This window comes from Podarcis tiliguerta (assembly GCF_965153285.1).
Source record: "Podarcis tiliguerta genome assembly, chromosome: 1".
Taxonomy (NCBI): Eukaryota; Metazoa; Chordata; class Lepidosauria; order Squamata; family Lacertidae; genus Podarcis; species Podarcis tiliguerta.
In genome coordinates, this window is record NC_139534.1 from 42,212,515 (window position 1) to 42,229,911 (window position 17,397).

Genomic DNA, 17,397 nt, shown 5'->3' on the forward strand with positions numbered 1-17,397 from the left:
CCTTCTAGTAAATGCAGATTGTAACATATTTTGAACAAAGTTTAGTCGAGATTGTGGGGATGCATGACTATGAGTCTCATGTCAGCTGCTTAGATCTTCTTCCAGTGGTTACAGCCAAGAGATCATCTGACTAATTTGTTATGAGCGGCTGTGCACACCATTCAGCCTGTTCTGAGGAGCGTGTTTGGTGGGGGTGCAAAACAGCAGCTTGTGGTAAATGAATCAGTGAAAAGGACAATCACTTCCATTGGCTTTCGGTGAGCCATTGTGTGAATAAGTCCCTCCCACCCCTTGTCTATCACTTTGTGTTCCTCTGGAGTTTCTTGATGGATGGAGTTTGTTGACAGCATTTAGTTATCAAGTCTCAATCTTGCCCTTTGCAATCTTGCTCAAGAAAACCAAATGTGGAAATATTTCCACCTTCCGTGTAGTGCCCTTGAGCTGCGCTGGGAAGCATGATAAGTAACTCCATCTAGTTAGAGCGGCACATCAAAAGCTAGAGAGAAAATCTTCATCCTATAACCGGCTTGTGTGCCCTGAGATTGCTGTAGGTTTGTAGGATCAGGCCTGCTATTTCTGTGATGAGAATATAATGTCACAAATGTTGAGAAATTAGGACTCCTGCTTCTCCGCTTTCCATGTCTTAAATGCTTTGGCCCAAGATCAAAGTTTTATAGAAGTATTTGTGACTAAGTAGACTTTCCCTTTTTTGCTTTCTGGCTTACAGAACCTTTGTAGTTTAGATTATAGCAAACGGGAGCTAATGCTGCAAGATCTGTTTTTCTGTAAGATGTTTCTGGGTCTATTCCCCTCCTGCTTTTTCCAAAGAGGAAAAACACTGAGATTTTGAAACAGCCTTGAAATGTTTCCCTTTCCATCAAGAAACACAACATGTCCTTTCAAAGCTTAATTGAGCAGCACAAAGCTAATTAGCTGTCCGAAGACATGCCATTTAATTCACAATCCAGCATTAATTTGTTCTACTGAATGAGCTTATCTCATATATAAACGCCTTTGCCCTCTGGCTTCCAAGGCAGCTGCAATGCACAAGGCAGGCAGATAATTCTTTCATTTCGCCATTGCTTGTTTCCTTGAGCATAAAACAATTGGCACATCAGTGGTAAGTAAAAAAAGTTTCAGCGCTCAGGGGGTGGGGCGGGGTGTGTGTGGGGAGAAGCTGCTTTGATAGCTGTATTTTTATTCCTCAGTCTTAGCCATTAAAGTGTGCATTCTTCACTAGATGTTTCAGAATAAGATGATCACTTACAACCTGCTAATCTAAATTGTAACTTGAATGGTATGTCGAGCAAATGATTTCAAAGCCTTCCATAGATAGCAGCTAATTGCCTTATACTCTTTCATTTTACAAGGCAAAAAAATCTAGAGTATTTTTTTATTAAGTCTCTTATAACACAGGAGAATTGCTTCAGCGAATATGAAAGAGTGGTTTTTTTCAAAAATCATAATATGTTGTTAATCTTTGAAGCATGCAATAGTATTTTAGAAACTGCTAAATGAATTCACTGTGGCCCATCTATAGGAAGCCATTTTACTGTAATGCTATATAATATAAACACTGAGATTTGTACCTCAGAGTGTAAAATCCTTTACCAGAATCATCTTCTGCTAAAACTAATGATGTTAATGAATCTCTGTACTCTTTATGCTCAATCACGTGTTCTGAGTAGATTGCCACCGTTCGCAAAATTTCCTTCATCTAATACAGTGGTACCTCAGGTTAAGTACTTAATTCGTTCCGGAGGCCCGTTCTTAACCTGAAACTGTTCTTAACCTGAAGCACCACTTTAGCTAATGGGGCCTCCTGCTGCTGCCGCACTGCCGGAGCACAATTTCTGTTCTCATCCTGAAGCATTATTTCTGGGTTAGCGGAGTCTGTAATCTGAAGCGTATGGAACCCGAGGTACCACTGTAATCTATTCTTCTGACCTCAGTGTATTAGAGATGCATGGGCCCCTAGGGATGTGGGTGGCGCTGTGGTGTAAACCACTGAGCCTCTTGGGCTTGCTGATCAGAAGATCAGTGGTTCGAATCCCCGCGACGGGGTGAGCTCCCGTTGCTCTGTCCCAGCTCCTGCCAACCTAGCAGTTTGAAAGCATGCCCGTGCAAGTAGATAAATAGGTACTGCTGCAGTGGGAAGGTAAACGGTGTTTCCGTACACTCTGGTTTCTGTCACAGTGTTCCGTTGCGCCAGAAGCGGTTTAGTCATGCTGGCCACATGACACAGAAAGCTGTCTGTGGACAAATGCCGGCTCCCTCGGCCTGAAAGCAAGATGAGCGCCGCAACCCCAGAGTCACCTTTGACTGGACTTAACCGTCCAGGTGTCCTTTACCTTTTACTTTACATGGGCCCCTACCCTCATGCGAACGACAAACTGCTTCAGCTGATGAGCAGAGGTGGTCAGTTCTGTAGTCTGGGTTCGATCCAGGTGCATTCTGGGGGCATTTGTGAGAATTCGCTGCAGTTCCTAAAATTTCTTGGTATTGAATGTTAATCCATTCTGAACATTGTAGTTCTAAAATCAGCACTCTTTACAAACTACAGCCCCCACAATCCTTTTGGAGTTGTTATAAATGTTTAAATTGTTATGATACTTTTTAAAATGTATAGCGTGGATGGAGTCTGAGCTGTTGTGTTGTTATGATGTGTTGTGTGTTTATGCTATGCAAATAATACCAGCAACAGATGTGGAGGATTAATATTTCTTGTTGTGGATTCCCTAGAGCAGGGATGAGGTTTTGTTTTGTTTTTTAACCTGAGGCCACATTTTCCTTGGCATAATCTGTTGTGGGTAATTGAGGCCAGAACCAGCGACAGCCAGCTGTGGGTAGGCCAACCCTTTCTTCCCCTTTTCTGTCAGCATCTTTCCCCTCTTCCTCTTGCCAGTTCAACAATAGGCCTATAGACCTTAAGCAATCTGTGAGGTCTTAATTTTCCAGGGCTTCCTCCCTAGATTCAGTATGTATAACACAGGGACGGTGCAACCCATTTCGCTGCCCGAGGTGAAACAAGAAGTGCTGTCCTGCTCTGCCACCTCTGAAGAAGTGGTGCCATCATTGCACCAGTTTTACATGAGAGCTTGCCGATTTTCGGCGAAATCATAGAACCTTAGAGTTGGAAGGGACCCAAGGGTCATCTAGTCTAACCCCCTGCAATGCAGGAATCTCAGCTAAAGCATCCATGACAGAAGGCCATCCAACCTCTGTTTAAAAACCTCCAAGGAAGGAGATTCTATCATCTCTCGTGGGAGTCTGTTCCACTGTCGAACAGCTCTTACTGTCAGAAAGTTTTTCCAAAAGTTTAGTCAGAATCTCCTTTCTTGTAACTTGAAGCCATGGGTTTGAGTCCTACACTCCAGAGCAGGAGAAAATAAGCATGCTCCTTCTTCCTTGTGACAGTCCTTAAGATATTTGAAAATGGCTATCATTTCTCCTCTCAGTCTGCTCTTTTCCAGGCTAAACATACATACGCAGCTCCTTCAAGCGCTCCTCAAATGGCATAGTTTCCAGGTCTCACATGCTCCACAAGTTCTCACATGATTTGGGCAATATGTATATTACTGGAAATCAGCAAATTCTTGCCTGAAATCAGCACTTATGCCATGAGCTTGGGAGCTTCCACCTGCTGAGATGGCAACCTCACAATACTTAATGGTTGCGCCGGCCCTGGTATAGAAACGATCCCAGGGCTACCTTTGCTTCCAAACTGCTTACAGGGATCTTCTGCTCCACTTCTTGAGTCCACATCTATGCTTCCCTCCTTTGCTTTATTAAAACAACCATCCTTCTTAAGTCAATGACACAGGTCATCAGAATGTTTGCTGGCAGTGCCACTTTGGCTATTAATCTCCCACTCAGTTGTTATTAAGATTTAACAAATTATTTAAATCTAATTTTACTGTTTTGGCCTTACGTTTTATGGCTCCAACTCCCATGAGCTCCAGAAAGTATGGCCAATGGTCAGGGATGATGGGGTTTGTTGTCCAACAATATCTGGGGGTGGGGTAAGTTAGTCACACCTGCTATTGTATATATCCCTCTAATATCACAGGCACTATATATCATATTGTACATTACTGAAATCAGACAGGGAGTAGAGGATACCTTTAATTGAAACAGTGGCATAAGTATAACAAGGAGTCTTGTAGCATCCTAAAAACAGATTTCTGTATTTCATACAGAACAAGCTTGTTTAGACTCAAATTCACTTCACCAGAAGCATGAACTGTCATTCTGAACTGGCTGGTATATATAAACATACATAGGAAGAATGGGGGGGGGGGGGGAAGCAGTGAGGCCGGAGAGAAACAAAATGCAAGAAATAGAGACATTGATCACTGTGTTAAATGTGTATAAAATTATTACAGTGACCATTCACAAAGAAGTGTTGATAAATATCCTGGTATTGTTAATTTAACCATCTGCTCTTGTGGGATACAAAGAACCTGTTGAGTAAGTACTTCCCAAAGTCAGGCCATTGTGTGAAATGACCCATATACAGTCTCTGGTCATATTGATATGTTTTTGATATCAATTGATATTGTTTACTCCATTTTTCTCTGAAATAGTTACTACACTTGGGAATAGGGTTGAGTCTCAATAAGTATCTGCTTCACAGTTATTAAGGTCAGAATGTTTTATTGTTGAAGTTGTTGTCAGGCGCTGCTCATGATTTTTTTAAAACAGGAACAGCACTGAAGCTAAAACAAAACTCTTTTATTAGTGAAACCTGAATGAAAATTGCATAGCTATGCCTTTTAGATATTTAATATTGAACACAACTGCAACATTCTTCAGAAAACACTGAGATCCCTCGTTCTTCCCAGGAAGGAAGAGTATTCTGTGGTGTACAGTTTTAATGTGAAATTTATTGAGGTTTTCTGTTCTGTACTTCACAGCTTTGAGATAATTTTTATTCTGAAAGGTAGGATATATTTTACTAAGGCCCTTCAGTAAGTTAGTTGGTGAGCCAATAATCAGCGACATCCAGTTAATACCCTTAACCATTACGTTACGCCACTAAAGGATTACAGGGAGATTTTCCATTTTTATTTCAATCCCCCCCCCCAAAAAAAAAACTTTGTCGCATTTGAAAAATGAATAAAAGGGAATGATAAGATTATTGAAATGGTGTGATTTTTCATAGAAATTGCTTATAGAATATCCATTTTGAAACATCTAAGTAAGATTTTTTAAAATAAAAAATGCTATCCCATTTTCACCTATACAAATAACTTCCCTGCTCACTCTGCATTCCGGTAATCCCTCATTTTGTCATTAGCTTTAATAAATATTGTGTTTATTTTTATCTCTTATGTCCCTTATGAGAGTCAAGAGGGACTTTTTATTTATTAAATAGCCACATTTATTGCTGATGGATGATAATTTACAACTGCACTACTAGGAAAAGAAGAAATAAACCTTTGTTTTATTATGCTCCCAGAACTGATTACTGGAATAAAAAGGAATAAAACAACTCATACATCTGAGAGAGATTATTGCACTATCAGGCAATACAGCTGCCCAACTGATGAATAGGACTCATGAGCGGAGTTAATAAAAGCCTGAAGTTATTTGAAGCTCAAACATAGTAGGACAAAGCAGTGAAAATGTAGTTCATGATGATGTCGCCATCATAATAGAAAATCTGAAGACTTAGCAGGGCATTATGGAAAATAGCACCGCTCTATTAAACCCATTATAGTCATTCAACTTTTTGGATCTAATGGTTTTCATGCTGGTTTTGAGCGTAATAAAAAAGGTAATTATTTTAATACACATTTTTTATTAAAAGTATATAGTTTATGCTTAAACAGATGTAAAAATGCAACAAAAATGGGTAGCTTAGATGGAAGAATGTATGCAAATCAAAAATAAAGATGTAGCCGAGTGGACAAAGTTGCAATTCGGCAGCAAGCAGGCAGGCAGGCAGGCGGGTGAGCAATTGGTGGCAACACAAAGCTAAACAACTTTGGGTAACTCCCCTCTAAAATGCTCAACTCCTCTGCCAAAAAGCTTGACAACTCAATAAAAAATTGATTTATTAATTTGGGGTTCAAAAAAATAGGGATCATCATAAAAATACGGTAACACCTCCCTACCTGTGATAGGTTGCCTCATGCTGCAACTAGTGAATCAGAAAACTGGTTCTATGGCAGCAAGGATTACCTGCCCGCCTGCCAGCTACCAGCAAATATAATTGGAGGGTTTTAGAATCCCCTCTGCCTTTTGTTATGCAGGTGAAACCCCTGAGCTCCAGGAGGCCTTAAGGCCTAGGCTTGCAATGGCATGCATACGAGCCTGGCTTCGGTCTACAGTGCCTGCATACATAACAGGCATGTCCCTGACCTACCATACAATGCTGTCCTGATGCAGCGTGTCAAACTTGAATTGGGCTACCGAACTGCCAGGAGTTATTATTCTGTTTATGTATGGTGTGGAAAGAGGCCTTGTGCGTTGCCAGGTTTTCCAGGGAGAGTGCCATGTGCATCCTTAGCCAATTGAAATCCCTTGCGAGACCCCTTTCAGATCAAGCTGATTCACTGAATTTTGAAGGGTCAGAATTTGCACTCGGGGTCAGCTCACCTGTGAGGCGAGGTGAGACAGTCAGCTCAGGCAGCAGAGTTGGCCTCCTCAAGCCTGGGTGCCCCCTTCACACCTGCCACCCTCCTCTGCATGCTTGTGTAAAAGGCCTGAGGTAAGGAAGACAAAACCTCTCTTGTTTATTTTTCTTCATAGTGTAGCCTGCTTTTGTTCAGTATCCACAGAAAAAAATGTTGTCAGGATTCCTTTTCCTGCTATTTAAGTCGTTTTGCCAGCACCTATATGCCTTGGCACCTCTTCATATTAGAGGGTGGCAGCTGTGGCGGAGCAAACCACAGCTCTTGTAGGCACGGCCAGTTCCTCCACAAACATTTGCCTTTGTGTGCCAGGCTGAACCCCTCAAGACGGCTCATGTGTACTTGTGGTAAAGCTGCTCCGAGGCCTTGGGCAACAATTTCCCCTCAGTTCTGTTTCCTCACATGCATAAATAAATAAATATGCTGTAACCTTGTGCATAGGCCTTACGGGAGAAAGCAGTCTCTGTGGCAGTTGTGGAATTCTTCCCTCACAGACATGTGTCCGTCACCTTCATTGCAGCTTCTGGTGAATGCTACTAATGCCCCTCTTTCCCCTGGCTTTTGACATCTGAGGTGCCTATTTTTACGACCCACCTTATTTCTGTGATTGTAAGTTTTATAGTGTTTTAAATAATGCTTTAAATGTTGTAACCTACCGTGGGACCTTAGAGTGAAGGGTGGGTAATTAATAGTAGTAGTAGTAGTAGTAATAGTAATAATAGTAATGACTCTTGTCTCCTCATACTACTTCAGATCAAGCCTTTTACTCACTCTAAACTCCATATCTGGGTCCCCAACTGTTGTTTTTCTTCCTCTTCCTGTTATTTTCTCTCAGCTGTTTCATCTCTGCCTGTGCTATATATGACTCAGTACACAAGAGAGTCATCTGTCTCCTTTCATCCTTAAAAATGAGCACTCTGCTTTCTAATGGAAGCCTGCCATCCCCTTTCTCCATTTTTGTTGTTGTTGCTAGCCTGAGGACATCAAAGGCACTAGGAAATGCTTAGCTTTTCAAAAGAAACATACTTCCACTAATCAATCAGGAACCATTTCAAGACCCCCCCTCTCCCCGTGCACTGAAAGGCCAAAATTAATCTCGGGGGGGGGGGGGGGAGCATTATGCGGGAAATGGACAAACATTAAGGTGCTGATGACAACATGCATATTGTACATGAATAGTTGACATATTTGTTTTGTTTATGGCAGGTGGGGTGGGGGTGGGGAATGCCCTTACTTTAACTTTTCCTGTTTTGTTGAATGCAAACATCAGCATTAGCATCAGGTCTTGAAGTTTACAGTAGCAGATCCTCAGAGACTTGACCTGACCAGCCGACCAGCACCACCTCAGGATGCATCCACTGTGGCAAACCAGTTAACAAATAATTAGAATTAGTTCCTTGGTACTTAAGGGTTTTCTAAAGCAACCTTGAGGTACTTTAGAGAAAAGAGAAGTTAAGGGTTTGTGCTAAATTTTTTAGAAGAGGCACCTGCATAAAATGCCATATAATTAACACACACTTCCTTTAAGAAAAATCAAATCTGTCTTTGCATAGCTATGAATCTGTTCAAAAAGATCTGCAGTTATTTAAGTAAAGCGATTAAAAAAAAAGGCATGCAAGAGCTTTCTCTCTTTGTCTCAGTTTAAATCATTATCTTCATGGAGATATTAAAGTAATTCTTTTAAAAGGCACTTTTGCAGAAGAGGCTTTTTCTGTGACCATTACCTTGTAACGTCTTGACAAATGAGCTTTTGTTTTATACTTAATACATGATTAATATGAAATGACCTTTTCGCTCATCAGGCAAGAAATTGTCTTCCCTGTTGTTCCAGAATGTTAATAGTAGCAATGATGTCTTTTCATTTGACATTTTACCTAATGCATTATACAGAACACACTTTACAGACACACACCCCTCCAAAGCAATCCAGGAAAAAGTTAACGGTGAGAAGGAAAGATTACTTATGAATATGCTGAAGTAATTTTAAGCAGTGTCAGTAAGTCTGGTATGGAGAAGCTTTGGTCTGCCACATGTTGCTGAACTGCAACACCCATCATCCCCAGCCATTGGCCATGCTTGCAGGGGTTGATGGGAGATGTAGTTCAGCTGTAATTTCGAACTGGGTATCAATAAGTGGGGTCCAATAATTAAATTTACAGTTAATCACTAGAGCCTTATTTTGGCTGACTGGCAAGTCTTGAAAAATAGTTTTATAGACAGTTCCACAAAATGGCTGCCATGAACATATGGCTAGTGAGAAATATTTTTGTATGTGTATGCTCAGGTAAAAAAATGTCAAATGAGAAGGAGTCTTAACTCAAGAAACTGATAACACATTTTTACAGCCATTGCCATTTATTATTATAGACATTTCTATGCCACCCTTCAAGAGAAATTCTCAGGGCAGTGTATATAATCATGGCTCAAATGTAACTTGAGGGTACATGGGACAATTCCCTCTGTTTGATTACTCTGATTGGTGTATCTTAGAACAAAGATGGAAAAGCTGGCTCTCCAAATGTTGCTAACAGGTCCCATCATCCCTAAACATTAGCCATGCTGACTGGGCCTGATAAAACTTTGTTTATTTAACTATTTATTTATTTCAGACATTTATACTCTGCCTTTTAGCCAAAAAGCCTTTCAGAGCAGCTTACAAAACTCAGTACTAAGGTGGTTCCAGTTTTCAGCTCATAATCTGAAAAGGGGGCACACAAGGAAAAAGAAATGGGGGGAAAGAGGGAAAAGTAAGCTCAAGCACAAGTTCTTATAGACAATAGTCAGATGTGGGGTTTCTTGCATTAGTTTCCCTAGTTATAATGCTAGCACTTATAGATGTCCTGATTTCTAATGCACCTTTTACATTGCAATACCTGTTGTTGTTATGGAACTGGCTTTTTTATCGCTGTATCACCATGTCATGATACATTTTCAGTGGCAGGGCAGTAGTAATAATAATAATAATAATAATAATAATAATAATAATAATAATAATAAATAATATTTGTTATTTGTACCCTGCTCATTTGGCTGGGTTTCCCCAGCCATTCTGGGCAGCTCACAATAGAATATTAATAACATGATAAGACATCAAACATTAAAAACTTCTCTAAACAGGGAAATTATAATGTGAAATTATAATGTGAAATTCCAGTGATTTCCCAAGTTCATGGGTTGCAAATGAATCCCCACCGCACCACGGAATATACACATAAATGAGTGTCAAATTTCCACTAGATACATAGAAGTAGCTTTTTACATCTCATGAAAGAACACATAAATTGTCAAAATTATCAGGTCAGGAAATGTTGGGAAAACAGAGCTGCCTGTACAGCAAGTTCTCACTAGTGTCAATGGTGTTCTGGCTGTATTCACAAGGGCAAGAACACCAGTGTCAATGGTGTTCTTGCCCTTCCCAGAAGCACTTTCCCACTCAGATGCAGGATCAAAGCAGGCGACAGTGTCCAGGCCAAGATGACAGGGCAGCTCCTGCCACACTTATAAGATGATTCCCACAGACAGTCTGTGCACCACCCATAGCTAGTTATAACGTGTCAATAGGTGCCAACAAATTCTCAACTAGTTCAAAGATGCCTGCAGGATCCTTGATGGGAAATCTCTTGCCAGGCTCTTAAAACTGGAAAATAACTTTCTACATTTATGGAAATTACTCAGGTCATACAAACTGACTGAGGTTAGTCACAATGCTGTTGTTGTTGCTGCACCTCTTACAAAGTTGTCCATCTTTTGCTCTGAGAAGGAAAAAAAGAGAGTCTGTGGTTCCTCCGCCATCCCCCTATTTCACACACCTCTTTATTTACTTGTGTCAATGGGGGGAAAGCAAGCCCTCATCTTCCTTCCTACTTCCAACACCTAATGTGCGTCTGTACCAACAATAGAAAAGGGGGAAAGGAGAGAGACAGCTGCCAGGAGAAGGGAGAGGGAAATGGAAGCCAAATGTGCAGTGTCCCTTAAATGCACAACCTAAAGGTCTTCCTAGGCTTTGCAGTCTTAGGAAGGTATCAGAAAAAAGAGTGCTCATGGAAGAAGAAGAAGAAAAAGAAGAGGCTGCCCAGGAGGGGGTCATTTGAATAGGAAAAGCTTTATGTATCCTGCCCCTTAAGGGCAGCTCTTCCACTGAGATGGAGATCACACAGCCATGCTAAATCATCTCTCACAAATCACAACAGCCTTCCTGGGCAGAGTGAGAGTCAACAACATCTAGAGGGCCACAGGTTCCCCATCCCTGTCTTAGAATTCTCCGCTCAGAGTTGTTCTTAATGAGAATGCAGATATAATATAAAAAAGAAGACGCCCAGCGTGTTCTTCAGTCAAGCTGTGATGCTGCCTTCAAACAGGGTTATCAGACCAGTTGCAGAATGTTATGTTAACTTTTTCCACCTAGTGGAAAGCAGCAGGAGCAAGTTACCAGGAGGGTCACCACTTGTTGATGTGAACCACTTTTTGATACGCTGGTCTTACAGGTCACTTGTGCAGAAAGGCTTAGAGTGCATCTGAAGAACACTCAATATCTTTCTTTCTTTCTTTCTTTCTTTCTTTCTTTCTTTCTTTCTTTCTTTCTTTCTTTCCCTCCCTCTTTCTTTCCCTCCCTCTTTCTTTCCCTCCCTCTCCCTTTCCCTCTTTTAGAAGATTCCCTTTGGAGTGAAATTGATTGGACAAAAAAAGCTGTTTACAACCCAGTCTATTCAATTTTACCACTCTATTAGTTTGTGTGGGATAAGAGGAAGTAGCTATAATGAGGAAAACAGACTGAACCAGCCATTCCTCTGCAGTGCAGCAAGGTTTCCCCATGCCATTACATTTGTGCAGTTATCAAGCTACCAATGGTGGAGCTGAGCTAGTGCAGCAGTGCTCTTGTTGCTCTACCGACAAAATAATCTGTATACAGCCTTAGGTTAATAGAATTGTGTCCATTTTGTGATGCGAGAGCAGAAAAGAGAGTCTTGCAGTAGAACAAAAAATGAGATGGGAATCTTTCACCAGGCCTGCTTGCCTCAGCACAATGCTACATTATTTAATGCAGTGGCACACAAGGCCAGCCTCAGGTGATTAGTAATGGCTCTGCTGCTGCTATTTAAAATCAGTACATGCAAATTCTGGAACCACATATAAGTGTATGAAAGGTCTTACACTTGCAAAACCTTTAATGAGTTCAGTTTGCCAGTATCACACTCTAAATATGGAAATCCTATAGTTCTGCTATGCTGGGCAGCTCTTCTGGCAAGGCTAATGCTAGCACAAATGTAGTCAACAATCCTAATCTCAAGCAGAGGCAACCATAATTTCTTGTACAGCAATGAAATGGACATACCTTATAGCATTCCAGGCCATTCTGCTGCCACCATTCATCATCAGCCTCTGCATTTGGCCACAAAGAAGGTACCGATTAAACCCCAATGTCCTCACCCAAACAAGAACACTCAGTGTGCAACTAGGACATCCAGAATGTGACTACACCACCCAGTCCAGTCCAGTCCATCATGATGTAATGGACAGGCACGCAGAAGTTGTCCTAAACTCCAGATCTCCTTGCACATGGTTTTGTATTGGAACATGCAGTTCCCAGATTGTTTGTGTGGGAGGAGGGGAAAGTTACGGCTATTTAAAGTGGTGTGGTACTGCTTTAAATGTATAGGGCGGATGTGAAATAAGTAAATGGCTTGCTTCAAAAGTGTGAACATTTTTGCTTATAAATATTGTTTTATCCTTGCCTTAGAGCTTTTCAATGTGCTGCACAGGGGGGAATCCATATTCACTCTGATAATCAAAGAGGACTTGTTTTCACACAAGTCCCCTTTGAGTTCATGCTTATGTGTGAATTAGTCATTTAAAGATAATTCTGTGCATCCCCAGAGGTGTATCTCTCACTGCCAGGGAAGAAGATTGTTTCAATCTTTATGGGCTTATGTCCACAGAGTATTTCAAAGACAAAGAATAAATTAATAATTTAACAATCAGTGCAGCATTAAGGGAGACTATTGCAGCACCAGTGAGGTCTCTGATGGAGTATCTTCAATGCCACTTGAGTCTTCACTAGTCATTGTAAACCACTGATTTCCATTTTCCTTTCTCTTTGTTTCTCAACCCCACGCCACCCTTTCTCTGCCTAGTACATATCATTATAAGCCTCTTTTAAGTATTAGTCAGGACAAATCCTCACTTAATAAATGAAGATATGTGAAGTTGCACACAGTGCCATTGCGCCACCCTTTGTGCAAACAGAGATACAAATCAGGAAGTCTTGTTAGTTGTCACTTCCTACTATGTGCAAACCGGGAGCTATGGTTAATGCCTTCCAAACAAATCAACATGTACTTGTTACAACATACTGACATTATGGCAGAACCCATATGCGTTCCCTGGGGTGAAGCAGGAACCCCAAGTCATTCATGGGAGATATTGCCATTCCCATGGCAATGAATCAAAATGGAGCTGTAGGCTTCAAAAAACCTTTCCCAGAGTGGTTGCTTTGGAAGACAGAGAAATGGACTCAGACGCATGGGACCAAAGGGGGCATGTGTGGTCTTGGAACTTAGTTGTTTTCTCTCCCTGCAATTACCTCAAGTTTAAAGCAACCGTTGGGAATAGACAACCCATCAAAGGGTGTGCTGTTTCTAAACCCCAGCAAAAACACTTTGAAGGCTTGAGTCAGGACTGGAGCTTCTGCAATGTGTTCTGATAGGAAAGAGGCTTATTAAGGATGGTGTAGGAGTGCATTTCTTAGATCAGCCTTCCCCCAACCTGGCACCTTCCAGTTGCTTTGGACTATAATTCCCATCAGCCCTAGCCAGCATAGCCAATGTTCAGGGATGATGGAAGCTGTAGCACATGATATCTTAAGGGACTCAGGCTGGGAAAGGCTGAACTAGATGATTTTCAGGATGAAAATAATTCTAGAATGCTAAGAAAGTTCCTAGAGGCATGAAGGAAGGCAGTATATGCAACCTGCATATGGAAGTGGTTTGGAGATAGGCAGGTGTCAATCAGACTCCACCTTTTCCTGATGGAAAAAATGAGGTTTCTCGCAATAGTAGAGCAGCAGAGATCCTATTCTGCCAATCTCCCACATCAGTCCCTTCGAATGTCCAACACTTCAGTTTGGGGGAGCCCTGCTGGGTGCTTACTTTAATGTCCTTTTGGTATCAAGCAAAGGTATTTTTATTTCCACAGAACTTAAATCTTGATGCAGCCTTTCATGCAGCATTGAATTTTACAGTGTAATCCTGTTTACTCAGAAGGAAGTCTCATTGAACTTAGTGGATCTTACTTCCCAGTACATGTGCTTGCAATTGCAGGCTTATTGCATTTCTCTTTTATTTGCTTTTGTTTCTAACTCAGTGGGTTATATTCTGAAAACAACATTGAGAACTGATTTTAGAAGACAGCCTATATAGTAGTAATATTGGCTATTCAACTAATAATTCAGCTAATAATTACATGAGCAGAGCAACTTTGGCTTGTGTAATGGGACTTTCCTTCCTTGTCCCTCACTCCACTATACCTCTTGTACCATCCCGAAATCTACTCTGAAAGTTTGCGGGCATCCCTAGAAGAGATTTAGTGGGTGAGCAGGAGGAAAGTCTCATTGCACATGTGGAAATCCACTTGTGCATGGAGCTCTTTAGTGCTACCTTGAATACAACCATCAATCAATCAATCAATCAATCCCCATCCATCCCTACCCACCCCTCTATCCTAGTTTAGACCCTTGGAATGACTGCATATGGACATGCCATTACAAATATTGATAGCAATAATGCAGGCTGTAAGCTCTCTAGTAGGGACAGCACCCTCTGTACCCTGGAGATTGTGCCAAGGACCACAGCTGGCTAGCCATTTATTTGTGTTGCCATTTACATTCATTTTCCAGGAAGGGTAGGCTAAACAGATAATCACAGGTTAAAGGCTAAGAGAACTGCTGTAGTTTTTGTCTGATTCTTAGAGTGTCTCAGCTGCAGAAAAAGAGCCCAGGGCTTTCAAAGCAATGTCTCTAAATTATTAACTAGAAATTGCATTAAGCCATACCCAAAGTTTGCACAAATTTGTGGAAAAGAGCCATCGAAATGCCATTTAGTGTAGTTGCCCCAGATGGGCTTCTGGCATTTTCAAAAGAAACACTGTTATTTGTTAACATCTTTACAGTTACCCCCGGCCACCTGCATTTCTACAGGGTTGTTTTAAATAACTTTCCTTGATAGTAAACCTGACTTTGAGCCCACCATAAGATTCAACATAATTTTTAGTTATTGAGGCTTTGATATTGCAATCATCTCTGTTGAATTGCACTCTGTGCGACAGAAGGCTCAAGCACCCATATTTTCTATAATTAGATGTATATGCTAGACCAGCAGCTTTTTAGAATGTGAAGGAAAAAAATTGGATGGTCTTTTTTAAAAGACTTCATGGAGGATATGTCTGTGTTATTCCTCTGCTGTTGGAGGCAGCATGCTTCCATTTAACTACTGCTGGGAATTGTAAGTTGGGAGAGTTCTGTTGTACTCAGATCCTGCTTATGCAAAACTGGGACATCCCAGTTTTTCCCACAAGAGCATGGCGGCCATTTTGGCCACTATGATGGCATGCAGGTCACGTGACTCGCGAGGGAGCATGGCCAGGAAGATGCACCTCCTGGTTTGGGGATTCAACATGTTGGAGGATATGACTTTGGGCTTCCCATGGACATCTGGTTGGCCACTGTGAGAACAGGATTCTGGACTAGATGAGCCTTTGGCCTATTGCAGCAGGGCTCTTCTAATGTTCTTATATTTTGTAAGCCAACTTGAGAAGTTCCATTATAAGAACTGTAAAAGTGGGATAACATTTTTAAAGCCAACATAGGTAAAAGAAATTTAAACACACACAATATGTTTCTTGTTGCTTTTCTGCATAAACATTATAAAAGTAAAAAAGTGCATAAAATAATGCTCTGCTGAAAGACGCCATACTTTCTTAAAAAGCTCCTTGAAAGTTTTTGCTGTGGCTGTGCCAAGATTTGAACTGGCTGTTTTTTGAAGTTTTTTTTATATTATATATAAAAAAGAAAATTGATAAATGTAGTGTCAGAACCAAAGCTGCAATGGGGACCCAATCCCAGGTGGAAATTGGTTTGCAGAATTGGAAAAATATGAGAGGAGGAAAGGAAGGCTGGCAGGGGGAAAAAATGATGATAAAAGAAGAGAGTGGAAGTGAATAAGAGAAAGCAAATAAAGGAGTGTATAAAACCTCATAATTTATTATTGCTCTGCCAAAGGAGGCTGAAATGTATGACATAAACGTAAAAGAAGAAAACAAATCTCCTTTGCCTTTGCTGGGAGAAAAGTTTAATGGGCAGCATTCCTCAGAATGGCTCTGCTGAGTGCCCTGCACAGCAATATATATATAAAAAATTCGAACTATCATAACCATGGGAGTAAATAGAGAAGTGGTAATACATAAGGCAATAACGTGCTGGGAGTCTCCAGTCTTGCACTACTGTAATCATTTAACAATATTAGAGCTGGTCTTTGAGCATCAACTGACTTGTATATTTCATGTTGTGCATGTGGTCTGTGTATCATTTCACCCCTGCATCTGACAACACCAAGCCCCAGTAGGTGGGGTGCAACATGATGGGATGTGTGTGTGTGTGTATCAGGAAGTAATTTTCTGTATGAAATTTGCAAACCATACAAACACAGTTCAAAGCATACGTGGATCCCTTACCTGCAGTGTCCACACAGTGTGAGAAGCAGTGCCCAAGCTACCGAGTCGACACTATTTCCTGTCCACACCATCCTGCAAGATTCAGATCTTCCCTAGGCAAGTTCCACCTATTATTTATTTATTTTGGAGGTGCTACAATCATGGAAACTGCATTGGGATTGAATCTGAGGAACACAATGTTATTTAATACATACCTTTCCTCACACAGTCTGTCCTTGTGGAGGTCAGGTGTGATCATATAAGGGTCATTTGCTTGTATGATCAGATGCAAATTCCCGATCTGAGCACTTATTCAGATTTATTAGTAGAAAGAAGAGCTACCAATGCTACATATGTAGAGATTGATTAATGGGTTCTATCTTGTGCTTCTACCATTGAAGGCAGTAGATGTGGGGTTTCCCAAGAGCCAAGCCCAATTAGCTCCAGCAAGGTTGCTTCGTCATAGGTCTTTGGATCACATGCTGGGGTTATCTTAATTTTAGATATTTTAGATCACACATCCGAAAAGGACTTGGCATACACTAATCCAACAATATTAATCTCTCATAGATTAATTTGTTTACTTGAGATTGTATTATGTAACAAACTGAGAAATGGTTCTATATTTGATAAGTACCAGTGTTAGGAATGAAGAAACCACAGCAATCCACGGGGCTTTTTTCCAGCCAGAATTCACCGAAACTCAGTTCCAGCATCTTTCAGATGGGTGCCATTGCCATCATACGAGAACAAGGGAGGCATTCATGGTGAGTTCCAGCACCTCTTTTTCTAGAAAAAATAGCATGGGCTTTCCAGATGTTGTCGTACTCCAACTCCAATCAGCCCAACCAGAATGGCAAATAAACAGGAACTATGGGAATTGTAGAACTACAACTTCTGAAGTGGCACATATTCCCTATCCCTGACCTTTGTAAAGTAAGAAGAATACAATAATACCATGCAGATAGGTAGCTCAAGCTAGTGAGCCAACCTGTAGTTCTACAGAATTGCTAAAAGAGACGATTTTCTATAATATAATCCAAAGGTTGTATTCATA